Raw genomic sequence first — 23,693 nt, 5'->3', positions numbered from 1 at the left:
GTTTTTATGGAGTGGGATGGAAATTCACCTAAGCCAGAAAGCACCCATTGAAAGAGCTCAGTTGTGTGGCATTGCTCACACTCAGCACGTAGCTCCAGGGCATGTCCCCGATAGCAGTCAGCATTGGCTCCCTGTTATCCACCCCCAGGCCCTGGCAGCCACTTATCACTTTGTGGATTTACGAATTCCAGTCCCTCCTGTAAGCCCGATCAGATAGGAGGCTGTCTGGGGTGTCTGGCTTTTTTCACACAGCCTGGCGTTGGCAGAATTCCTCCCCCTCCTCTTCCTCCTCTTCCTCCTCCTCCTCCCCAAAGCAAGGATCAGACCTCCATGCCTTCATTTTTTAAACAGCTTTACTGGAAAAGAAGTGAGGTTTGGCTTTGTTAGGAAAACCTGGAGCCTGCTGCAGAGCACCCCGTGCTCTCCTCATCAGCACAGGCTTTTCGTTAACGCCCTCGTGGGGAGAACACAACTGTTTCCCACTTCCGCTGCTCTCCCTGTTTCCCCCTTCATTCATTCTTTCCCTAACCTATTCACCCAGTCTTTACGGTGAAGAGAGAACTGTACACGGCCGATTTCTCAAATCCCCAAGAGCAGGACACTCTGCTTCCTCCTCCCGACATGGGACTGAACCCTCGGGTTTTCAGCCCTGAGTGTGTAAGGCCACTGACTCCTTGGCCTGCTGCCTAATAAATCACAGGACTCTCGAAATCCGAGGAAACAGACGGACGGACTCAGGATGATGCAAGAAAACTCTCCTGCAAGCCTGATTTTCTGTCCCACGTGGTGCTGGCACAAGGAATGTCGGAAGAGAGGCCTAAGGCAGTACCATTTCCAGGCCACAGAAGTAGGGAGAAACTACACACAGTATTTCCCTTGATGATTACCTGGTTTTGCCCAGCTTATTAGGTCCTACAGTGAGAAGCTTAAAAACCACTTGAGGAATTGCTGTAAAAAATGTCAAGGTGGGCATCTGGAATTGTGCTATTATGATTCCATGTGATTTTGTGGGAGGGGGGGATGACAGAGAAAAATGGAAAAATAAACATCCTTGGAACTCTCTTGGCCTTTGGATTGCAAGATTTTACTTGGAAAGAAAATTTATCAGTAAAAAAAAGAGCCTTTCCAAAAATAGGAGCCAAACATTCACATCTGTTCAGTCTATTTTGCATTGAGGATTACCTAAAAAAAGGGCCAGGGATGTAGCTCACATTGGCCAGCATGAGCTCCTGGATTCCTTCCCCAGCAAGAAAAAGAAAGGCAAATTTTTTTTAAACAATGTACAAACCAGAAGCAATGCAAATCAGTGATATAGTTCTCTGAATTGTGAAGCTTGTTAAAAATAAATTTTATTGTGTTTGCTTAAGATATACAACATGACTCTACAAGGTGCACATAAATAATCAAACAGTGTAGTAAAAGAAATTAATATATCCATCACCTCACTTATGTATTCATCTTCTGTCCTATCTCGGGCAGCTCCAATCTACATATTTTGGGAAAATCTTGAATACAATCCACCATCTTCATCTTTGTAGTTGTACAAAGACAGGATTCTACATCTTTAGGCATGTTTCTCCTACATATATGCACCTCTGCATCCTTGATAAAAACAATCCCACAGGCAAAAATCTCGACAGCAATGCAGTTTGATAGTATTTGAATGTTGGGTGTCATTTATTGCAAATCCATATGAGACAAACATCAACTCTAACCCTAACCCATTCCACCAGTGGCAAAGACATTAGGTTGACTGATGTTTTCTCCTTCTTCATAGTTTGGAGTTATCAGCTCACCTTCCTACAAGGATATCTGTAAAGCATTCATCCTAGCACAAACACATACGGCTTTATTCTCCTTCAGCGTAAGAGAATTCTTTTAGACTTTTTTTTTTTTTTTGGTACTGGGGATTGAACTCAGGATCTTGCACTTGTGAGGCAGGTGCCAGAACCACTGAGGTAAATCCCTGGCCCTCTTTTGGACTTTTTGATAGTATTTTTAATTTTTTTAATAAGGAGATATCTCACTGTTTTTGATTTGCATTTTCTTGATTAGTGACGTTGAACACCACTTCAATACCTGATAGACATTTGTGTATCTTGTTTAGAAAATAATCTATTAGGGTCCTTTGCCCAATGTTTTCATTGGGTTTTTTGTTGGTTTTGGTTTGTTTGCTATTTGGTTGTAGGAGTAGTGTTACCCACTTATCCGGTATGTATTTGGTGTTAGGGTTCAGATCTAGATGTCCCCAAAGGCTCCTGTATTCAGAGGTGGGGCTTTGGGAGGTGACTGGGTCATGGGGCGCTGTGCTCATCAGTGGATCATCATGGATGAGCTCCTGGTGAATGAGCTGTAGGAGGTGGGGCCTGGCTGGAGGAGGTCACTGGGGTGTGACCTGGAAGGGTGAGTTCTTGTCCCAGCTCCTCCCTTCTCTCTGACCATGGACTGAACCCCCCGAGACCATTGGAGCAGCCAACCATGGACTGAACCCTCTGAGACCAGTGGAGCAGCCAACCATGGACTGAACCCTCTGAGACCAGTGGAGCAGCCAACCATGGACTGAACCCCCTGAGCCTACTGGAGCAGCCGACCATGGACTGAACCCTCTGAGACCATGAACTTAATAAACTTCTCCTCCTTTATATTGTGGCTGTCCCAGTGGTGAGATATTCATGAATACATGTAATTTACAAATATCTTGTCCAACTCTATTGGCTGTCTGTTCATTTCATTGCTTATTTGCTTGGGTGTGAAGAAGATTTTTAGTTTGATGTAGTCCTACTTTTTTATTTTTACTTTTGTTCTCTGTGAAAAAAGCATTCATTGCCCAGGATATATGAAGGGGCTCTTTTCCTGTTTTCTTTTAGAAATTTTGTAGTATCAGGTTTTACATTATGAGTATGTCATCCCTTTTGAGTTCATTTTTTTTTTAATACGGCGTAAGATAGGAAGGGGTCCAGATTCCTTCTGTGGCACATGGAAATCCAGAAAAAGGGAGAATAGAATGATTTTTCAAAGATCAGGGGAAGAGGAAAATACTGGTCAAAGGGTACAAACTTTCAGTTCTCTTTAAGATGAGCAAATTTTGAATGCTGGGTAGACAGCTTTGCAACCATAGTGAATAATACTGTACCATAAATTTGAAATTTGGTGAAAGAGTAGATATTAAATGTTCTCATCTTTAAAAGTGGTAATTAATTATCTGAGGTGATGGAGATACTAATTTGCTTGATTTGAGTGATCACTCCACAAGGCAGAGAGAGATGAAAGAAACACTTTCTTCCCCTTAAATAGACGCAATTTTAATTTGCAGTCATCTGCTGATAAAACTGGAAACTTTTTTCAAAAGACAATTTCTAAGTCAGCTAAGATTTTCAGATAAATGTGTAGCAAGTGTTTTAGAAACAATAGAATCTTAGGGCCGGGGATTTAGCTCAGTGGTTCCACCACCTGACTCACAAGTGCAAGGTCCCAAGTTTGATCCCCAGTACCAAAATAAATAAATGAATAAAATAAAAATAAAATTTTTTTAAAATAATGAAATAAACAATAGGATCTTACTACAGGCAATTTTGTCATTTCGGCGGGTGAGTTTGGTGTGAGTGTATGTTTAAGACTATTTGGTCTCCTGCCCCCAAATACACTCATCCTTCGTACAAAATATAGAATTTCAGATTGGAAATGCACCCAAGAATAATTAAATGTGGGACTTTTCATTCACAGTTCCATGGCTATTCTGAGACAGTACCGTTTGTGTGTGTGTGTGTGTGTGTGTGTGTGGCTCACTGGTGCACTGTGGAAATATGTTCCAGAGAGTTGAGAGCCAACATTATGACTTCATTAATAACAATATTTTGGGCTCTTGAAAACTGCTGAATGTACATTCAAAGTGTTCTCCCCACAAAGAAAAAAATTATAAGTGTGTGAGGTAATGCATATGTTAATTAGTTCAATCTAGCTATTCTTCAATGTATGCATCTTTCTTGAGATCATGTCATATACCATAAATACATCCAAATTTTGTCAATTAAAATAAATTCATTATTAAAACAGAAATGAACTGGAGCATGGCATCATACACATGGTATATTACTCAGTGGTCTCAGAAACTCCCCTATTGTCTAAAATCAATGTTATGCTCAGAAAGCAAACTGAGATTTTTTTTATCTACCTTTTAATTTATTTATGCATCCATTCATCTACCTATTGACCCTATCTATCCATCCACCCATCCATCCATTCTTATTTTAAATCTATCCATCTTTCTGTCCACCCATCCATCTATTGAATCTCTCTATATATCTATCCATCCATATATTCATCTGTTGGATCATCTACCCATTCATTTATCTGTCCATCCAACTATCCATTCATCATCTGTTGAATCTATCAATCATCTATCCATCCATGCATCAATCCATCCATCTACATACCTATGCATCCATCCACCCATCTATTCATCTATTGTATCTATTTATCCATCCAGCTAGCCACCCACCCATCCATCCATCCATGCATTCTATCCATCCATGAATTCTATCCATTTATTGACACTATTTCTCTGATTGATCTAAACATGCTCTCTTCTAATATATTATTTTCTCTCTATTCTCTTTGTTCTTACCGTGTATTTATCATCATACCATACATACTGATAGATACAGGGAGAGAATGAAAGATTTATAAAATGAACAAATATTTACAATGGAAGGCATTTTTGAGAAAACGAGTCACACGGCAAGCACAGACATTCAGACATTGCCCTTATTTACATTTTATTCACCCTGATTTAGACAGTGAGGTCATGGTTCCCAGGGGACATTTCCGAGGAGAGCATCCCTTTGTCTTTTCCCTCTTTTGGGATCCCCTCAAGAGCGTCAGTTCTTCACCCACACGCTCTGAGCCCCTGCAGGCTGAGACCTACAGCACCTTCCCTCCCCGCTACACACACCTGGTGCGATCTGGCAGCCGGTGCCACTGAGTAAATGTTTCCTAAAACGAACAGTCCTCCTACTTCGTTCCTTTCCTGGCAGCCACGTGAGAAAAAAAGGTGATCAAAGTGCTGACGTCTACAGACTACGATCCAGGAAATCAGAGGGGAGGTGCCAAACTGGTTCCTTTCTTCCAGCTCCAGAAACTTGCTGGAAAAACCAAGATGGTGAAAGGTGCCCCATGCCTCGAATTCCCTTTAGCATAACGTGCGATACAATAGGGGTCGTCCTGCCAGATTTTGTCTACTGCTCTTTCATCGGGGATCTGGTTCTACTTCAGGGCACGGGAAGTTAAGCGTCTTATCGTCATGGTTCTTGCACATGCACATACGCTTATATCGGAGCTGGGGCGCTTTGAGGGAATTTTACTCATATTTTCTGGGGCCAGGGGACGATTTGTACCACTGACGCAACCAGTCTCCCAACTGACGATATATATAATCCCACCTTTCATGTCTCTGTCTGTGTTCACCTTCATTTGTTTAATTGTTTTCCCCCATTAAGTTTATTGGTGCATTTTAGGCATACAATACAGTTGCATTCATCACTGGGAAGTTGTACCTTTACATGATGTATCTTGGTTATCCAACTGTGTCCAAAGCAAGGCAGAGGATTATAAGGAAATTAATTTAGGTATACAGTACAGTTACATTCATCATTGGGATCTTGTACCTTTACATGATGGATCTTGGTTCTTATTTTTTCCCCATTCCTAGCCCTCCCTTCACCCCTCCCCCCTTCCCTATTTACAGAGACTTGGTTTCCATTTTTCCTTTTCTCATATTTTTTCCTTTCCCTTCTTTCCTTTCCCCTTCCCCTCCCACTTCCCAACATGACCAAGTTTTCCTAGAAAATTATCACCAGGTTCAAATCATATATGATATTTTTAGTATTTCCCTGTGCCATTTGGGGGATCACAATTATCATTTAGACGACTCACCCATGTTTACATTTTAGGTTACGTGTATTTCAGTCCATGTTGGCACTGCATAATGATTTCAGTCTGTGTGTGGATTTGGTGCATGTACATTACACACCTTAATTCTTTGATTTTTTGTCTCTTTCCCTCTCCTCCCTTCCTGCTCTCTCCAAGTCTTGTTCCCATTTCCATTCGCAGAAGCTTCATTCTCATTGTTTTGGAAAAGCTTCGAAGTGGTTAAATATAACCAGTGGGAGGGATGCTGTACTGTACAATATTGAAGCTTATTTGGAATGATGAAAAAACAAACACAAAGCACATTCTGAGCGAGGCCAGAGAGTCAAGATCAGATTTTTCTCTTAAAGAAAATAAAAAAGTCTAGGGGATTTATTTTTTCCAAGTTTAGGTACCATTCAAAATGCATGAGTTGGCTGTTTGGATCATCACGTAAATCTATTCCAGATCTCTACCCTAAGTGTGTGGGGGGGGTATATATGTATACGGCTTCATGCTTTTAGGAAAGAAAGATCAAAATAGTATATTAAATGGTCTCAGAAGAGTTCTTGTACATATAAAAAAAAGTACTGAGTGAGTTAATAGAAAATAAATCAGAAACAGAGTGCATCTGCCTTTGCATGACAGAAGCATTTAAATTCTAGGAATAGAAGGCACAGCAGCCGGAAGATCAGCGGAAACGGACTCTGTCACCAGCAGAGAAATGTTTGGAAACCTCAGAGCCCGGAACAAGGCTTCCTAACAAAAGTCAAAACCTGAAGAAATCTTGACTGTGGCCAGTTTGAGACCTTCGTTGGGAAATCCAATGAATGAGACCTTGAGGAGCTCAGTGAACGCCCGAAGATGTGGGTCTCACCATGTAGTCTAGGCTGGCCTCGAACTCGTGGCGATCTTCCTGCCTCAGCCTCCCAAGTGCTGGGATCACAGGCGGGCACCACCATGCCCAGAGCTGGTGTGCTTCTCTTTGGTGTGGGAATAAATTGTAAGCTTGTGGGTGGGAGCTTTGAAATTTCCACCACATGACCTGTTACTAAAGGTGCATTGTCGATGGCTGCCTAACAACCAACCCCAACATTTACCAGCTTTAAACAAAGGTTGGAACTCTGAGAAGCAAAGCCCCAAAAGATATTGTTTGGTGCATGTTGAGCAATTAGATTTAAAGGAAATTTAAAAGTCTTCAAAAAACAAGCTCACGAGGAATATCCTTCTAATTTTGTCTTATTCCTCTCACCTCCAACCTGCCGAAGTTGTCTGGAATTTTCTCATTGGCACAAGCATCAAACCCTGAAAGAGAACACAATCCCTTCACATCCCGGTTTGGAAACCTCACGATGTGGGTCAGAAAGGAAGACGTGCCAACAGGATCATTGCTGGGTTAAATTCCCCCAGAAGGACTCTACTGGGCAGCTTGCCCGTCGGTATTTCCCCAAATACCCACCGCTCACGATATAAAAGAAGGGAGGTTTATTTAGCTTTGAGATTCAGACGTTTGGGGCAGAAACTACAGCAGAAGAAATGATGCATAATTCACGGGACCCAGAAAAGAGAGAAAGGGACCAGGAGAAGATGTCAACCCATGGTCACACATCCACAGCCCACTACGAATTGCTGACCTCCCTGACATCTCCCCAGCCAATCCAGTCAAGTCAGGATGAACTGTCACAAAGATAGCATCTTTCCTTTGGTTTCATTTAAATTTCGAAAGAGAATCATTTGACCAAGTACTCCCGTCTACCTTCAGAACCAGTGAGCTGCTGAAATGACCGTGCATGAGCTCCTAAGTCACCCACATCTCCTACATTCACTGTGCCTTCTAGCGAGAGGAGCGTGGATGGGAAGAATCCTCTTGCGAAGTGGACAGTTACAGCACGCGACTGCCTCCTGTCATGCGACATGCACACGGGTCTTTTCTCCGGTGAATCAGTCTTCGTTAGTTTATGGCAGGAAACATTCACCGGATAAAAATCAGACTGCTTAGCACGCACCAAAATATTGCAGGTTTTGTTCTCGGGGTCACAAAAAAAGGAAATTTCCTTTTGCGCTTGTACGAACACTATTTTATTTGATATAAGCATGCCTTTTCTCCTATATATTTTGGTGATATATTTTTGTGTAGCAGTAATCTCAGTCCAGCTACAGACTTCTTTCTTATACTTCTTCTCTAAAGAATAGCACTCTCATAGCACTCCCATTGCAGTAGGTATTATAAGTCATCTATTGAAGCACATTGGAGCATGTGTGTACATTGTGTGTAAACACTACACCACCTTACATTTAGGATTTGACCATCCAAAAAAAAATCCCCATGAATCAACCTAATACAAAATCCACGGAGCACCTGAAAGATAAACCAGAAGGAACGTTTTGTTGTTTTGCCATAGATATACAGGGGGAATTTTGATATATAATAAATTAGCCAGAGCACGTCAAAGAGGAGATTCCACGTGGCAGAAAGGAAACCACCAGGGAGCGATTTAGAGGCAGCCCGAGTGGAATTTGCTTTCTGTGCTGGATATGTATATGGTTAGCGAGTGAAGTCATCCCCCAATATACTGAGCCCAAATTGTTGGCTATAAATAGGCCTCACATAAGCTCCACACATTTGGAGGTTAGTTTCCACACTCGTAGCAAATTGTAAAAATGGAAGCTCACGTTGCCCATACATCTGGGTACCGGGTGTTCACGACGCCCCTCTTAAAACGTGAGATATGTCTTCGATGGATTCAACTGGTGTTTCAACAACTTTTAGAGCCATCTCTTTCCTTGTGTACACGGAGTTAACAGCGTGTTGGGAAGAGAGGGCCACAAATGAGGACAGGCACTCCCCGGTTGATTAGGGTTCTACTTTCATGATATTTTTGGCCATTCTGTTTTCCACAACCACTGCAATATTTGATGATTTTGAGGCCATCAACACTTTATTACAAAACAGGCTTTCTTTTTTTTGGTACTGGGGATCGAACTTGGGACCTTGTGGTTGCAAGGCACAAAACAGGCTTTTTGTTAGATGACTTTGTTCAACTGTGGGCTAATGGGAGGGTTCTGAGCTAAACTATGCTAATCAGCTATCAGGCTAAGTTTACCCTATGCATTCTGACTTATAATGTTTTTCAACTGGTGATGGCTTTATTGGATGGGACCTCATCATACATTAACGAGCATCTATGCTATAAGCTAGCAACCAATATTTTTCCCTGTGCACAACGGGGAAAGAGGAAAAAAGAGAGAGAGATTCCTCAATGGTGAACTCATAAAGTCTCTATGAAGAAGACCTCTTTATGCCCAGCTTGAAGAGTGGAGATTTGTACACCAACAACTGAAGAATCCACTGCCTGAAGACATTCGTGTTGTAAAGTAAGCAAGGCATGAGAACAGGTATTCAGAAAAACAATTTCATTGGGTGTCCTACAGATCAGGGTACCAAACTAATAAACTGTCAGTGTAAGAAACGGCCTGTTTTTGAGCTTTTTACAAGGAAAATTGTCACACTTAAATATGAAGTGTCCTCCTCATGTGTTGAGGATTGGTCCACACTGTGGCAGTTGTCAGAGATGGGGTCTAGATGGGTGCTTGGATAATAAGGGCTCTAAATGTATTAGTGGACTGACCCATTGGTGAGGCCATTACCTGAATGGTCTATTAGAAAGTGGGGTCTTTTTTGAGGAAGTAATTCTCTTTGGGCACAACCTGGAAAGGTCTATCTGTTGCCACCCTCTTCCTTTCTGGCTCTGTACTCTGCTTCCTGGATGCCATGATGTGAGCGTCTTTCCTCCTCCACACCCATCTGCCATGGTGCTTCTGCCTTAAAGCAGCTGACCATGGACTGAACCCTCTGAGACCATTGGAGCAGCCGACCATGGACTGAACCCTCTGAGACCATTGGAGCAGCCGACCATGGACTGAACCCTCTGAGACCATTGGAGCAGCTGACCATGGACTGAACCCTCTGAGACCATTGGAGCAGCCGACCATGGACTGAACCCTCTGAGACCATTGGAGCAGCTGACAATGGACTGAACCCTGTGAGAACATTGGAGCAGCCAACCATGTACTGATCCCTCTGAAACCATGAGTCAAAATTAACCTGTCTTCCTTTAAATTGTGTATGTCAGGTATTTCGTCCCACCAATTGAAAGCTCCCTAGCTGAGAAACTTACAAGTGTGTATTTGATTTTTTTGAAAACTGGAAGCCATCAAAGAACATTGATCATTGGTGCTTCTACCTCCTAATATATTTAAATATATTAAATCTTTACCTGGCATTAATATATCATAGGCAGGTTTAATTTCATGTTTGCTTTATGTTTTCACTGAGATCATTGTGATGCATACGACATTTTTTAGTGGATGCTAAATGTTAAGGCATGTCTAAGCCCCAGTGGGAAGTCTTAGGCAAATATCATCATTGCCACACATTCTCAAATGTACCTTGGGGTTCATGCATTTATTCCTAGATAGAATTTTGGGGAAACAGGACTTACTTGAGATTCTTTCCAGACCTCTCATTCTATAAGGCTACATAAATATATTCAAGTCTCTAATGTGGGAGCAAATGGAATGTGTTAGCTTTCTGCTATGCTGAAATAGTTGAGGAAACCAACTTACAGGAGGAAAGGTTGATGTTGGTTATGATTTCAGAAGGTTGCCTGGCTGTACAGCTGCTAAGTCTGTGGTGAAGTACAAACGTCATGGCGGAAGGCCATGGTGGAGCAAAGTTGTTCACTTCACAGTGACTAAAAAGGGAAGAAAGAGACAGAGAGATAAGAAAGGACCGGGGGCCAGATATGGTCTGTTGGGGTCCACTCCCGGTTACCCGCTTTACACATCCCCATAGTTCCTCATAAAGCCATTGACCTACAAACTCATGGACGGGGTGATCAACTTGCTGAAGTTAAAGCTCTCAGGACACAATCACTTCTCAAACAGCACCTTTCTGCACACTGCTCTGTGGGGAACAAGACTTCAATATAATGAGCTTCGGGGAAGCCTTTCAGATCCAATCACGATGCCAAATTTCAAGTGGGGCGTCCACACCTCAGACCCATGCTGGTGTGCGTGAGCACTGTTGATAGATTTTGGAGGACACTTGGCTGTGTGCTCTCTGAATTGCTTCTCATCCTGTGTGTCTGTGAGTCACTGTACCCCTAGCCAAACATCCCAGGCCGCTCCCGCTGGGGCTCATGGTGTGTGTTTCGAATTGTGAAGAGATGGCTTTACACACATGCTCTGTTGGTGAGCTGAAGATACACATTGTCGTGCTGCGGTTTGCATCTCCATATGTTCAAAGGGAATGACTCTCGTATGGGGATATCTCAAATATTCACATGTTGAAAATCCAGCCCATCCTGTATTGAAACCATGTCATAAAGATGAGGGGAAATATTAAAGGAAAACAAAATGGAATGCCAAACGTCCCTGCATCTCCCTCCTGTACCTCCCGATGAGCCCCAGTCTAGTAATTACCCCTTAGGAACACATTTTCATTTACTGTGTGGAGTGCTTTGATTAATCATCCCACATTCTCAAAGACACTCTTTAGATTAGACATGCAGCAGGCCGGTAGCTTCAACATGGCATAACCTGACACAGTTAAGATCTAGAGTGTGCCTAAAAGGCCCATGAGTAAGTGCTAGGTCTGAAGCTTGGAGCTACTGGGAGCCTATGGAACCTTTAATGGGAGGGGCTTAAGGGAAGAAGTAAGGTCATTGGGGGCATGGCCTTGCAGAGGATTGTGGGAACATAGGCTCTTTCTGTTCCTGTCCTTCAATTTGTGTCCCGGAGGTGAGCTGTTCTGATCTGCCATCCACCCCACCTCCCGACCCCCACCCCATGAAGACCCAATGTGGGACCTGTCCTAGTCATTTTCTCATCACAGGGACATAATAACACCTAGAAGGTGAAAGAGAAGAGGTTTAGTTAGCTTACGGTTTTTTGAGGGTTCAGTCCATGGTCGGCTGCTCCAGTGGTCTCAGAGGGTTCAGTCCATGGTCAGCTGCTCCAATGGTCTCAGAGGGTTCAGTCCATGGTCGGCTGCTCCAATGGCTTCAGAGGGTTCAGTCCATGGTCGGCTGCTCCAGTGGTCTCAGGGGGTTCAGTCCATGGTCAGCTGCTCCAATGGTCTCAGAGGGTTCAGTCCATGGTTGGCTGCTCCAATGGTCTCAGGGGGTTCAGTCCATGGTCAGCTGCCCCAGTGGTCTCAGAGGGTTCAGTCCATGGTCGGCCACTCCAGTGGTCTCAGAGGGTTCAGTCCATGGTTGGCCACTCCAGTGGTCTCAGAGGGTTCAGTCCATGGTTGGCTGCTCCAGTGGTCTCAGAGGGTTCAGTCCATGGTCGGCTGCTCCAATGGTCTTAGAGGGTTCAGTCCCTGGTCGGCTGCTCCAGTGGTCTCAGAGGGTTCAGTCCATGGTCGGCTGCTCCAAGGCAGGAACATCATGGTGGATGGGTGTGGAGGAGGAAAGATGCTCACATCATGATCTCCAGGAAACAGAGAGAGCAGGGAGGAGCTGGGACAAGAACTCACCCTTCCAGGTCACTCCCCAGTGACCTCCTCCAACCAGGCCCCACTTCATACAGCATATTCAGCTATGAACTCATCCATGATGAATCCATGATGAGCACAGCACCCCATGATCCAATCACCTTCCAAAGCCCCAGCTCTGAGCACAGGAGACTTTGGGCGACATCTAGATCTAAACCCTAACAAGACGAAAGCTACAGAGACAGCCAATCCTGCACTTACACCTCCATGACGGAGAACCAAAGTAAACCTTTACTGTTTTAAAGTTGAGGATCTCAAGTATATGCCACAGAGACAAAACCTGACTACCGCACACCCTCATCAACACCGCCTTGACAAAGATAAGAAATGTGTCATGACTGTGAACTCAGGAACGTTTTCTCCCTGGGAAACCAGCATTCTTGGGGAATGCTCCATGACAGTAACAGCAGCCTTTTGGAACATGTCAATGAATTTTCCTTTGCATATTGATATTGCTGTCTGCAAACAGGAATCTGCAGTTTTACGTTTTCCATGGATGTGTCCCAATTTTTAGAACAATTTTGAGTCTTCTGTAGCCTCTGTGGGCTTCACACCCTGGTGATGCAGGCCAGAAACAGTCTTATCCAAGGAACTGTCGTGAAACTAAAATAGCCACAAATCACACAAAAGGCAAGGCAGGGAAAGAGTCAAAACCAGTCTCAGCGACCGAGTCTTTCTGTATCAATGTGGCCTCCGCCCTTCACTGATACTGGTGTTCATGATATCATAAAGTCAGACAATGCATGTGTCTGAGCAAACCACACCTAAGCCCCGTACAGCCTGGACCGTGATTCAGCATTCTGCAAGAGGCATGGGCAGAGCCAGCCGCTCGTGGCTGCTGGCACCAACCACATTTCCGAGGTGTGTAATCTATTCCTGAGGCATCTGTCCCAGAATCTGCCATTCTGGGGGTCTTTATTTTGATGTCGCAGCCCACGAGGTTCACAGCGTTGGAGACGCCAAGTTACATTCCGATTGGATCGATTTGCGGTGGGTGGCAGAGGAAAGAATGGGCCTTGAAATCTTATTTTTGTCTCATTCTTTCCTTAGCAAATGGTATGTGCTGAAGTTATTTCCACCCTTGGTTTTCATGAACACGAGCAAGTTTTTACCCAGTGGGGTCTGATCAAGAATAGGTTAGGCTCTGTCTTCAGCTCAAGGGTGAAATGGAATATTTTCTTGTTCATGCCATCTGTCACTGAGGGTTCAACGGAACTGGCTGTTCTCCAGGAAAAAAAATAAGTCGGAGGCCTTAGCACATGATGTGGTGATTGCACAGAGAGAGGAACATGCAGGGCTTTCTTGACGTGGCACAGCATTAGTACTTTAATATTATTATCATTATATTATAAATGCAATAATGTAGGCATTACAAAGAGTGATGTCTGGCCTGAATTAGGGAATATTTTGGAGAAACGTTTAGAGAGGAAAGATTAGAGACTCAAGGTAAGGGTGGTGAAGTGTTCATTAATCCCAGCACTCTGGGAGGCTGAGGCAGGAGGATTTCAGAGTGAGACCCTGCTTAAAAATAAAAAGTAACAGGGCCGGGGATTTAGCTCAGTGGTTCCACCGCCTGCCTTGCAAGCTAAGGACCCGAGTTCGATCCCCGGTACCAAAGAAATAATAATAATAAATAAATAAATAAAAAGTAACTCTGGTTGGGTTGTAGCCCAGTGGTTGAGCCCTTGCCTGGCATGTAGGAGGCCCTAGGTTCCATCCCCAGTACTAGAAAGAAAAAAATAAGCATCCTCGTTATTCATAATGCGCATGTACACTTGCATGTTATATAAAGAAAAAGATAGGAGGTTTAATGAAAACATAAAATCAGGTAAGTCGACAGTACTTCTCAGTAAGATCTGTATCATCCCATAAAAGCAATGCCCTTTTCTAAGTTAACTTAGGGCAAAAATAGTTAAGTTGTGACTATATCGTAGGCACAGAAGAAAAATAAGAATTAACATAAGTACAGGAGGGCCGGGGATTTAGCTCAGTGGTTCCGCCACCTGCCTCGAAAGTGCAAGGTCCCAAGTTCAATCCCCGGTACCAAAATAAATAAATAATAAATACAGTAGTTCTTCGATTTAGGATGGGGTTGGATCCCTATAAACTCATTACAAGCTGAAAACATCATTAAGTAAAAAATGCATTAGTGACAAGCAGGGTGGTATGCTCCTCCAAGCTCAGCTCTCTGGAAGGCTAAGGCAGGAAGATCTCAAGTTCAAACACAGCCAAGGCAACTTGGCGACTTACAAAGGTGCTCTGTTAAACTTTAAAACTTTTTAAAAACTTGGTTAGGGATGTAACTCAGCAGGAAGGGCCTGGGTTCAGTCTCCTGTAAACACACACACACAATTCTCTAAATGCACGAACCTATAAAGCACCATAGCTCAGCAAAACAAAATATCCTGTAAAGTGCCAATCCCTCCCCCCCACCAGTAACCTTCTGATAAGCGTTGTGGGATATTATTGTACTCCATTTCCCTAGCCCAGGAAAAGATCAAAATTCAAAATTTGGGGGACAGTTTCTACTGAATTTGTATTGTTTTCCCACCATCATATTTCAAGGCACTATCAGATGTGTAAAATTCACATCATATATAATATAAATGGAGACACCTGAATATGGAAATACGAACCAAATTCTTAGATGAGTTGAAAGGGTGATGCTGGGGGTATAGATCCATAGATCACCCAGAGTGAGCCACATTACTAGGCAGAATGCAACCGATTTACCAAGACTTCAAAGAACTGCTGCCATTTGGTTGACATTATCAAAATGAAGATGCTTGGAGAAAATAATAAACTACTTCCACATCTGAAAAATAGCAGTCATCTAGTTCTCTGGTCTGAAATCTTGCATTTTCCAAAATCTGTATGTGGAATCCTCAGCCCTAAGGTGGTGTCAGGACTGGGGCCCTGGGAGGTGCTGGGGTCCTGAGGGTGGAGCCGCACGGATGGGATCCACGTCCTCCTCACAGACCCCAGAGAGCCCCCGCCTTCCACCAGGTGAGGACACAGTGAAGGCACCACCTGTGACCCGGGAAGCAGCCTCACCAGACACGGGCTCTGCCACGCCTGGACCTTGGACCTCAGCCTCCAGGACTGGGCACCAAGCCCTGCTGTCTGTCAGCCGCCCGGGCTGTGGGATTCCACATGGTGAACAAACATGGTGGCGCATGCCTGTAATGTCAGCATTCAGGAGGCTGAGGCAGGAGGATCACTATGAGTTTCAAGACCAGCCTGGACTGCATAGCGAGACCCTGTCTCAAAAACAGATAAATAAATAAATCACCATGAAAACATGAGGGAAGAGATGTGCTGTCTCGGCCGGTTTCCACTTGAGCAGGAGAATGTGCTCAACAGTGTCACACTGTTGCACTCTGGGTTCTAGGACGGGTTCGTCTTGGGTCAGGGGCAGTGGGTTCCCACCAGAAGCCCCTTCCCAATGTCCCTGCTCCCTGACGCACAGCCACCTCCCAAGGGTCCCACTGTTCCTAGTTCTGAAGGACACGGGAAGAAGCGATTCCTCCTCTCCCATCCAGTTCCCAGACACCTGGCTGTCAGCGGGCCGCAAAGGGAGCTTTTACCACCCCCGTGCAGGCGTCTTCCGGAGAGCAGCTGGCCCGGGAGCGATTCTTCAGGATGGATCAGGACTTTGTGCACAGGCTGCTTAAATCCAGTGCTTTGGAAGAAAGAGAAAAAGAGAAAGAGAGAGAGAAAGAGAGAAAGGAATAGAGGAAGAGAGGAGAGAACAAGAGAAAGAAAGAAAGAAAGAAAGAAAGAAAGAAAGAAAGAAAGAAAGAAAGAAAGAAAGACAAGGAAGTTATTCTCTCTCTCTCTCTGTTCTTCCTTCCGTTTCCTTTTCCCATCCAATCCTTCCCCATTTTCACAAGGAAACTAGGTAGTCACCGTCCAGCATGGAAAATAACTCTACGCTTCCTTCAGACTACATCTCAGCTGGGGCTCGGCAAAGACCCCAAGCCGACTTTACGCAGCCCTGTGAGACCTGCATGCGCTGACCTTCCTCGAACCCCTAGCAAGCACACGTTTGAGGCCAGAGTGAAGTGAAGCAGTGTTGGATCCTCCCATAGTGATGATGTAGAAATGATGATCATCCCTTCGTGGATAAGGCAATCCTTGTAAATAACACTGTGCCGGGTCCCCAGGAGCGCTGGGGTACTTCAGCACTACACACACAGACTTAGCAAAATGCAAATGCAAATGGAAGACAAAGAGCTCAAGCTAGAGGTGGAAGCAGAGCAGGCTGGGCCCACGTTGCGTCTCATTCGCTCTTTGTAGAAGAAAGACCACTGCTCCCTTTTTATTGCTGGGCCCTCTTTGCTCTGGGAGGACTTGCGGCTTCCAGGGTTTCCTCTGGGGTTTTCTTGTCTTCCTCCTTGAATAGCCCGCCTGCTCCCTGCTGGGAGAGAGAGAAAGAAACTGCAGGGCCAGAGTCAGGCAGCTCAGGAATGTGGCAAAAATGTGGATTCCGGGAATTCTGCCAGCCACTCTTTAAACATTAACCCAAGAAGAAAGACAGGACCCTTCCTGGCTTGCTTCCTGCCCTGGAACCTCTGCCTTCTGCACGTTCTGCATTTGGACAAAGACTGGCACGCAGGCAACCGGACAGCATGCGTCTTGTTCACGCTGGGGCAATGGCTTGCACACGCATGTGCATGCACACACACACGCACACAAGATTTCCTCTCGCACCTTTGCTGCAGGGCTAGTGCACTTTGCGAGCAGCTTTATGTGAAGCTCTGTGGCCAACGATGTGAGTGAAAAATCATTGAATTTGCCTGTGTGAGTGACTGGAGTTCGTCTCTCTGTCATTTCCTACATGTCGTGTTTTGGATGCATGACAGAGCTGTCCCTGCAACTTGCCTGTTTTTCTTTTCCTCCTTTTATTTTCTATTGAAAAATATGTGTCTCACCAGCCACTGATAGATCATTTGATATTTTGAAATATGCAGGTGGCTAATCACTTATCATCATTTTTTTTTTACTGATTCACTTGCACAATGCAAATCATAGAAACAGAAAGGGTAGATTGTTGGAATTTTTCTTACCCAGTGCTAAGACCGCTGATTTTAAGACAGCGACAGCCTGGTTCGGTGATGTACACGTGTAATCTCAGCACTCGGGAGGCTGAGGCAGGAGGATCGCCTTGAGCTTGAGGCCAGCCTGGGCTACAGAGTGAGTTCAAGGCCTGCCTCAACTCCATAACATACCTCTCAAAAACTGCCCATATCCCCCCCCAAAATCAGTAGCAGCAGTTCCTCAGCGGTGGGATTATCAGACAGTTCTGTTTATTTTTACATTTCTTTATTGAAAAATAGGCTGTTAACTAGAACAAGAATAAAAATGGTCTGAGAAATTACTATAAAATTAAGTGGCGATGTCCCGCCCCTGCACGATACTGCATGCCTGTAATGCCAACAGTGTGGGGGATTGAGGGAGGAGGGGCTCAAGTTCGAGCCCAGCCAGGGCAACTTAGAGTCTTCGTAAGACCCTGTTTCAAAGTAAAAAATAAAAACGCGGGGAGGATGCAGCACAGTGCAAAGGCCCTGGGTTCAATCTCCGTACTAAAAAGAAAAAAAAAAAACAGTGGTGTGCGTATTTGAAAATAAATCACAATACATATAATATAAAGAACCAGATGTACTTGTTTTTTTAAAAAGCAGAAAGAGTCCATTCCAGATGAAAGAGATTCCGAAGACACATTGATTGTGAAAGATGAAGCAGCTGAACCCCAAGTTCGATGTGAGTCATTTTAGATAAAAACGAAACACCAGGGAGACTTTGCCATTTTTCTGTGTCCATTTAAGAGACTGGAAAGATACAGGCACCGGCAGGGAACAGCTGAGAAAAACACCCTTCTATTCTTTATCCTGTGAATTCTGACAATGAAGCCAAAGCAAACATCGCCAGCAAAATCGAAACTGCAGTACCCGGCCACGTGGCTGAAGTCCCACCTCTGAGTTCTCCCCGGGGGGGCTTCCTGTGTTTTATTCTAAGGTCTGGCCCCCGAGTTCAGCTGTGATCTTTGGGGGAAAAGCTTTCAGAGGTACTTTCCCCAACCTGGCTGCTCCTTCCCATGAAAACAAACTCCAGCAGGACAATGGGAGGCAGGTGTTCAGTGGGATACATCACGCACACGAGCTTCAGCACGGCCTGGTTTGTCTTCCGTGAGAAACCTGAATCTAAATAAAGAGCAAAGGAAAAGACGGATGCTGGGAAAGAGGGAGAGATCTTTCTCAAAGGGAAAGGGATGGAAAGAGAATTAAACATGTTCTGTGGATGCACACATTCCATGCAAGCAGTGTGACCCGTGTGCACTGAAAACACAGACAATAAAAATGGCCTTAAATACCCTCTGACTGCACTACTGTTATTTTGATTCAGTTCCAGCAGAACTGGACACCTACATTTTTACAGCCCCACCATCCTGCCACTGGGCAGCTAGGAACCTGGGTTACGCACTCAAAGTATATTCGCCAAAGGGAAGAACTGAGGAAAAGGAGAATTAGAATTCTCACAATGAGCCAAAATTTTGCTTGGGCGGGCTAGGTTTGGGCGAGCTGAGAACCCTGGCAGGTGGCCCAGGCAACAGAAACTAAAATAAAAGACACAAAAACAGAACCGTTGGAGGAGTAGTATTATGCAGAGGGTACTTTCCACGTAATTACGCATCTCGGCGACAACATTTGTAAAGACAGGAGTCTCGGGAATGACTACACTTTGGCAGTGGGTCACCGAGGACAGAGTAATTACGACTCTGTGTTTTCCTGGCTTCTTTTCGAAACGGGGCCTGTTGGACCTCGTGAGGTCTGTTTATTATTTCCCCGGGACTGCAGGAGGGGCTGGGGTTACGGCGTTTCAGACACCCAACGGTTTTGACTTTGTTTCTGGGATTTGTGGAAGGTCAAGGCCACTTGTACCTCTGAAATCCACTTCGATTCCACAGCCAGTCACGTTTAAAAGACGGGTTCTCGTATAATTATTACATGCCAGTTAAAAATGATCTTAAAAAAAGATTTTACCCAGGCATGGTGATGCGTGCCTGTCATCCCAGCACTTGGGAGGCTGAGGCGGGAGGATCGCCCCAAGCTTGAAGCCAGCCTGGGCTCCACAGTGAGTTCAAGGCCAGCCTGAATGGCACGGTGAGACCCTGTCTCAAGACAACAACAACTATAAAGCAAAAGGATTTTTAAGAGATGTATTCTCGTTTCCAGAGGTTGAAACAATGGGAGGTCACATTTCAGGCCTGGAAAGTGGCGTGTGTAGCCATCTGCAATTGGTGTGGACACGTGCAGTGGAGCCAACCCTGGGAAATGACATCCGTTGGATCCGCACTCAGCGCCTGGGCCCACATAATGCCTGGCTTTCAAAAGCGTCCTCTGAAGGCCAATGATTGTTTCTCCAGAGTTAAAATAGAATAATTATAGGACCCTGTGCTCCTTATTTGGGGAAACAAAACAACCATTGTTTCAGCTCATAAAAACAGGGTGGAAAGACAGAGCTGGGGACACCAGCTAACTTAGAATTTGGGGTAAACAAGAATTTCTGTTTTAAGGATAAGTGTATCCCACATGGTGTTGGGATTATACTTACCCAGAGGGGAGCCCTGTATTTTCATCAGCTGAGTCAACCTACATTGGTAAAAAGGTCCACAGGACATGGTGGCTGGTGAGTCATCACTGAGCTGTCTTTGTACGCTTCTACTAAGAAAGAAGCCTAAATAGGATGGACTGAAAGAAACTGAACCTTAATAAGAGAACAAAGCTCCCGTACATTAAAGCCAAGGGGTGAACAGTGTGCTAGCTTTGTGTCACTGTGAAAAATACCTGAGGGGAAAAAACATAAAGGAAAGATTTCAGGGGGTTCAGTCCATGGTCAGCTACTCCAGTGGTCTCAGGGGATTCAGTCCATGGTCGGCTGCTCCAAGGCAGGAGCATCACAGTGAACAGACATGCAGGAGGAAAGATGCTCACATCATGGTGGCCAGGAAGCAGAGGGTGAGACAGAGAGAGAGAGAGAGAAATGGTCAGACATTTCTTGAGGACATTTGGTGCAAGCAAACACCATACCACAAAAAATCCTAAAGGAGTTCCACATTATGTGGAATAACTACTGCAAGACATGATCATATTATTTTAGCAATCTTTCTAAATTTTTATTTTTGCAGTGATGGGGATGGATCCCAGGGCCTTGGACATTGGAAGGAAACCCTCAGCTACATCTCCAGCCCTAAATCATTTAAGTTTCTATTAACTTAGAGTCTTGCATCTCCACTCTTGAAGTTGCAATGGATCTAAATATTGCTGTTTTGAAAAATGAGCACAAAAATCTCCTTCCTGCTATCTTTAAGGCTTTATAACCCTAAGAACGCATTTCTATTTTTGCAGAGTATTTGTACAGGTGGAGTTCCTTGGACAAAAGGAAACACTGTGAACTAATTTTCCATTTTGTGTGTGTGTCTGTGCATGTGTGTGTGTTACATTTCACTTCAGATTAAACAGCCTAGAAAACAAAACTCTGAATTTCATGTAAGTATGGCCAGAAGGAGAAAGGCAAATGAGCTTTATGTATTAAAAACCATAGGGGCCAGGGATGTAGCTCAAGGGTGTTGCATCTGCCTCACAAGCACAAGGTCCTGAGTTGGATTCCTGGTACCAAAAAGAACCAAACAAACTTAAAAGCTAGATTGCCAGGTTGGAACTATTAGGAAGTGGTGGAACCTTTAAAAGGTGGGGTCTAGTGGGAGGAAATGAGGTCACTGGGGGCGTGGCTCTGAAGGGGATATTGGGACCCCAGTCACTTCCTCTTCCTGTTTCCCAGCCACCATGAAGTGAGCAGCTTCACTCCACCACCCACTGCCGCCATAATGTCCTGATCCCCAACAGAGCACAGAAGGAATGTGTCTACCCATGCATGAAGGGCAACCTCCAATAGAAACAAAACCTTTTTCCTTTATACTGGATTCCCCTTTATGGATCTGGGACCTCAATATCCATTTGGGCTTGAGTACCATGATCCCAGCAGAGCTTTCTCCAGTTGGTGGTTTCCATGTTGGGTTTGTGTCCATGCAGACACGCTGAAACCCCATATCTGACTGGGCATAAGTGGGGTTCACTCTGAAGCTCTGTCTCTTCTCTTCCCCAGTTCCTTTGCATGGGAGGCACCAGGAGCTCATGGCTGACTCACACAAAAAGTACTTTTTTGCTTTATGTATATTTCAATATTGTTATTTAATTTTAATTTTTAAAGTAAATTTTAAGTGACACAAAGAAAAATTTTGAACGTTTATGAGATACCGTGTGATGTTGCAATACCCATATACATGTGTAATGTGTCATGCTTAAATGGATTTTTCCTGTAAAATATGTATCATTTCATCTCAGTTAAAATACGCAAAATCTTTCTTCTAGCTTCACAAAAATGCATTATGATTGTGTACAGCTGCCCTATGCAAGAGCATACCAGAACTTCTTATTCCTATTTAACTATAGACATTTAAATGTTATTTGTTTTTGTTTTTTGGTGCCGGGAATCAAACTCAGGACCTGACATTTAAATGTTTTTAAGCCACCTGGGATTTGATGTAAGATGTCGGTGTGTATGTGTGTGTGTGTGTGTGTTTTATTTATGATGACACTATTACCCTGACCTTTTATTGATTAGTTCTCATTTTCCTAGGGATCATCTTCAATACCTTTGTCTCTATTTTTCTTTTTGCCAATCTGATTCATCACTAGGCACATACATTGTCTAATTCATCAGCTATTAAGCTGGATTGTTTCTAGGCTCCTATATGGTCATACCGTTTGTCTGTTCCTAACGATATTACTTCGAAACTGTTTTATCGTGGGGATTTTAATGTATACTGAAATGTTATAGCGCTCTACATTGATCAGTAGTGTATCAATATAGATTGAAATGCACATATCTATTATTAATATGGCAGGAGAGAAGAGACTGAGATAAATAAACTCCCAGGTATCTGTTTCTGGTAGACCGTGTTTAAGCTACATGCCTACCTACTGGTCCTTTTCCCTTCCTCCCAGTTATTTCAAGGCAAACTGGGCACAAAACACTACTCTTAATACAGGACCACCAACCACAGCTAACTCCCATCTTCACATTTTTATCCTGTCTGGACCACCCTGTGTAATTCTGTATCTTTCTTCTTCGGTCTTATATTTCTACATGTACGGATCCTGTTACCTAAACATTGCCCTCCTCATGTGAAAAAACTCACATTCCTTAGGAAGATGATGGAACGTGAAATAGAGGGCTAACATGTATGTATTCCGACAGTTCCAAAGCCTAGCATGTGCAGGAAATACCAAAGAGACAGGGAATGGAGCGAGATGATTTTCATGAAGGAAACAAACGGATGTTTGAATGGAAGGTAGCAGCAGCATAATTTGACCCGTTGGTCACTTAGGCAGCAAGCCAGCACTGGATTGGAGGACACCAAGTGCTAGGGGATGTGTTGGAAGATTTGGGCCCAGCCCTAGGAATTGCAGGAGCATGGGGGGCCAGAGATGGAGCCATGGGTAGGAGACGCCTCGAATTTCTGCTACCAGATTATCTCCAGCGCTGAGGGAAGTGAATAATTGCATTCCTATCTTTGCATGTGTGAAAACTTTAGTGAAGACCTAGCCTTTGATTTGGTGCGTACCTTGGTGGACGAGATGTTATCAATACGTGATATTTTAAAAACTGAAAAAAAAGAGTGCTCTCTGGTGGCTGTGGTTCATGACTTGGTGGAAGAGATGATATGAAGACATGAATTTTAAAGAAAGAAAAAAAGTTGTGTCTGAGTCGTATTTGGTCATATCTAATTTTTTTTCATGAGTTCTGTTTCATCATCAAACACTGCACAAGTCAAAGCTTTGAATCTTCTTACATTATTGATGGGAATGTAAAATAATTATGAAAATCAGTATGGAGATACTTTCAAAAATCTGAAAATAAAACTTCCACTTGACTTAGTTGTAACTCTTGTACGTGTGCTCCCCAAAGACACTGACCTGTAGTAATCCCTGCACACCCATGTGATAGAACAGCACAGTTCATAAGAGCTAAGCTCTGCAAAAAGCCTAGATGTCCCTTAGATGAAAGAGTACAGAAAATGTGGTATATGTATGCAATGGAACACTACACAGCTATAAAGAATAAAGTCATCACTTGGAGGAAAATGGATGGAAACAGACACTAGGAG

General features: G+C 44.0%; 1 long non-coding RNA gene across 1 annotated transcript; it reads right to left on the bottom strand.

Annotated features, from left to right (window-relative positions):
• Positions 1-4,535: 4,535 nt before the first annotated feature.
• Positions 4,536-16,185, bottom strand: LOC147828456 (uncharacterized). The gene is made up of 3 exons (XR_015450797.1): positions 11,851-16,185; positions 10,531-10,658; positions 4,536-8,263 (listed from the first exon to the last, which is right to left on the bottom strand). It is a non-coding gene; the product is annotated as an uncharacterized LOC147828456 (long non-coding RNA).
• Positions 16,186-23,693: the final 7,508 nt, after the last annotated feature.

Source organism: Heterocephalus glaber, unplaced genomic scaffold (genome assembly GCF_053883595.1).
Source record: "Heterocephalus glaber isolate CG9 unplaced genomic scaffold, H.glaber_assembly_v1.0 deba00001072, whole genome shotgun sequence".
NCBI lineage: Eukaryota > Metazoa > Chordata > Mammalia > Rodentia > Bathyergidae > Heterocephalus > Heterocephalus glaber.
The sequence above is the reverse complement of the archived record's forward strand: the minus strand, read 5'-3'. Positions and strand labels throughout refer to the sequence as shown.